Below are 3,763 nucleotides of genomic sequence, written 5' to 3'. Positions count from 1 at the left end.
TGCACAAATCAGACCCTCCCACCTCTGTAATAAACACGAAGATACTAGTCCAGTCCGAATTGGTACATGAAAATCACAGACGTCAGGTGGTAAGAATCGAAACTCAAATGTAGTTTAGAAAACTAGTCCCGTCCGAATAGTGCTTTAGCTTTGGAAAAATACTTTGTAATACAAATGATTATATTATTTGGATTTCTATTAATGCAATACAATGAATCACAGCTGTCTAGTCTCCCAGTGGCTTGCATTATTTGCCGTTTAGTAATTTACACCCAAAGCCTTTTTTTTTTTACATTTTACAAATTTAGACTGAATTAGTACTGAATTGTTTTTAGTCAGTTTATTTTAATGATTTGGAACGGGTACAAAGGATTGTGGGTGATTGAAGGTCACGGATGATGCAGCCCATGCATCCTTCAAATTTAGCTGAATGAAGGATGTGAAACAAAGAGACATAATTCACAGGAACAGCCGGGATCAGAGACTCAAATAAACTCTGTAACAACAACAAACAATCTGACAACACAGGATGAAAAGCACAGACATTGAATGGCTGAGCTGATGACATCCCACACACCCAGAGAGAGAGAGCAAGAATGGCTGTGCATTCCAAACAGGATATATCATCCTCTGAAGGGCACTTTGGAGTAAAAACAATAATGGCCACCATATTTAAGGGTTGTTCCAAACCGAAGTTCTCAAAACAGGCTACATCAAAAGGTCCCTTCGGAATGAAGGATTTTGATGGGTACAACTGATGAACTCTTCAGGCTCCCATGATCCTTTGCACAGATTCTTTGCATGAAGATGGTGCCTCAGTGGGGGAAATGGATGATGACGCAGAAGAGCAGTTCAGGAAACAGTTGTTTGGTTTCCTACACCCTTCAAAGCTCTCACTCCGGAGGGTAAACCCTTTGAAGGGATAAGGGCATAGGGGTGAGCCCTTCCGAGGGAATAAAGGCAGAGTCAGTGAGCCCATGAACCAAGACAGATGGCCTTCAGTGATGTTTGATGACGTAGAAGCCGGGATATGCAGCCTTCAGAGGATGCAGCCTTCCATTTGAGAAACACCCCTATCAAAACAGGAAAAGAAGAGGAACGACAACAAAACTAAAAGTCCATGATTGTAACAAGCACATAATCTGTTTCAAGGAATGAAAAAATGAACAAAAATATACAGTGAGAAAGGAGAGAAACTAAAAAGAATGCAATATATGCCAAATTCCCATACAAGCTGGATATTAAAGACAATTTTTGCCAGTGAGTTTTATTGCTTAGTCTTTCAGTGTTCTTTTTTCCATGTTGAAAAAGTTGTTTAATCCTTTCATTTCAAATTATCGGCAGGATCAGTGCTTCTCAAACGGAAGGCTACATCCTCCGAAGGCTTCATATCTTGGCTGCCATGTCTCTGAAGGCAATCTCAATCGGAAGGATCCTTGGAAGACAGCCTTTGTTTTGTGTCCTTTATTCAGCTGAATTTGAAGGGTGCATGGGATGTGTCCTACATGACCTTAAATCACCCACAATCCTTTGTATTCATTGCATTCATCTTTTATTTGGCTAGTGGCATCTATACTGAAACTGGATATTGTAGATATGAAGAATGAGAGTGAAAAGAAGACATTCTTTATGCGTCTGTGTGACGTTAGATGGAGCGGAATTTCCTTATATGGGTCCTAAGGGCACTTCTGCCGGAAGAGCGCGCGCTCCCCAGAGCAGAGACATTCACTGATCAGAGTGAGAGGGAATTGTCATAAAAGAAGTGTGTTTTTGGTTGCGAGGGCAAGACAACCCTGCACAGATTACCAAAAAAAAAAAAAACATTAAGGGACCAGTGGACGGAGTTTATTTTTACAGAGCATCGAATTATATTTAAATACATTTTGAGAGCTTTGAACATGCATTCAGACTGAGCACTTACATTATAAATATACACTTGATTCTACCATTTAGTTTTATGGCATTTTATAGGTTTTCTCAAATGGTTTTACACAAATTCAGTGCAATATATATATATATATATATATATAAACTTGTAATGGTCTGCCATATTCAAAATGTTTTTGACAACTTTCCAAACACATTGTTCTTGACCTTATTTTTGAACAATACTGTAAAATTAGTTTTGTAACAGAATAAAATGACTTGTAACAGTCTGATGAGTTTTCATAATAAATATTACATAAAATAATACTGATTATACTGGCCATCCGTTCAGACTCCATCCCTCCACGACCCTGCAGAGGGTATGAAAAATGGATAGATGAACGGATAATACTGATTTTCTATCATTAGCTACATACGTTACAGGGCATTCAGATGATTTTCCATTTGATAAGTAAAGAAGAAGGAATTTGAGGATTTTTGGAAAACAGTGTGAAATCAGTTGATAATACCATGAGTGTTTTAATAATAAATATTACATAACAACAAAGATATCACAGTATTTTAACATTAGCAATAGATGTAACAGGGCATTTAGATGATTTTCCATTTGCTGAATTTTTTAGTGAGTAAGGAAGTAGAGGACTCCAGAGTGTCCAGTGTGCCTCTGTTTTCACTCAGACACTTTTTGATCCTGCGCAGATCTGAGCTTGAAAGGTTGGTCTTCAGGTTTAGGAGAGCAATAATATGCTGCTCACTAGTGAAGAATATTGATGAAACAAAAATCACACTGTTAGACTGATCAACAAATTCTAAACTCATCTTTCATTAGCTAGTGGCATCTATACTGAAACTGCATATTATAAGTAGATATTTGTATAAAGAACAAGAGTGAAAAGAAGATATTTTGCTATTCGCTTGTTAAGTCTGACGTCACGTAGCAGCGCTTCCGTGTCCAAACGCTCTATCAGTTACCATGAGAAAAACAACAAAAGGTGCTAATATAAACTCACAATGTGATAGAATATTAGCGAAAAAGTTATAATCTTAACCTTTAACTCCATTACCGAAGTCCCAGATAGCCAGACAATGAAAATATAAATATTAAAAAAAATATATAAAAAAATTATTTGTGTTTGGGAGCTGTGAGCAGGGAGACTGTAGTGTAAACCGTAAGTTTGAAAGCGTTTAGCTTAAATGAATAATATGAATAAACAGTGCTCATAAACGGCTGCTGAGGTCGTATTCTCAAGTGAAGTGAGTTGAAGCTTGGACCCGGAAACAGCGCTTCTTACGTCATCACTTAACAACCGAATAGTCTCTTCCTCAAAGGTAAAATAACTGCATCTTGCCAGTTCCTATCTAACAGACTTACCTCATGTCAGGATAGTCTCTTGCCAGAGTAACAATCTCAAGTTGTAAACTCCCAGGATCCTGCAGTCTCAGAATCTCTGATAATTTGGGCAGTATTTGACAGAACCATTCCTTTCTGCATCCCTAGAGATGAGAATGGTACCTGATTTAGAAAACTCAGTTTTAATGTGGCATCATAATTTCCCTCTGCTTTCCCACAATTCTTTATGCTGTTTCAAACAAAGAGAATACAGTAAATATGGCCATATTTTGTCTTTTAGTATTATCTAGGGACTTTGTGTGATTTTTTTTAATTACCCCCCCCCCACACACACACATCTGAATTTCATGTGGTGCAGTCGCACAGGATAAGCAAAGCCTGTGATTTTACTCAAATTTACTGACTTATCTCCCGAATACCCGGATGTCAAGACTTTGAGAGTCCCATTCTAGATGGATTTAAAGGTCCCGTTTGTGACGAGTGGGGCGGGGCCGAGAGCCGTGAGAATGGGAGATGTAAGGATAT

General features: G+C 38.1%; 1 long non-coding RNA gene across 1 annotated transcript; it reads right to left on the bottom strand.

Annotated features, from left to right (window-relative positions):
• Positions 1–2,388: 2,388 nt before the first annotated feature.
• Positions 2,389–3,557, bottom strand: LOC113062751 (uncharacterized). The gene is made up of 2 exons (XR_003278584.1): positions 3,260–3,557; positions 2,389–2,641 (listed from the first exon to the last, which is right to left on the bottom strand). It is a non-coding gene; the product is annotated as an uncharacterized LOC113062751 (long non-coding RNA).
• Between the last annotated feature and the right edge of the window lie 206 nt (positions 3,558–3,763).

Source organism: Carassius auratus, chromosome 45 (genome assembly GCF_003368295.1).
Source record: "Carassius auratus strain Wakin chromosome 45, ASM336829v1, whole genome shotgun sequence".
NCBI lineage: Eukaryota > Metazoa > Chordata > Actinopteri > Cypriniformes > Cyprinidae > Carassius > Carassius auratus.
The sequence above is the reverse complement of the archived record's forward strand: the minus strand, read 5'-3'. Positions and strand labels throughout refer to the sequence as shown.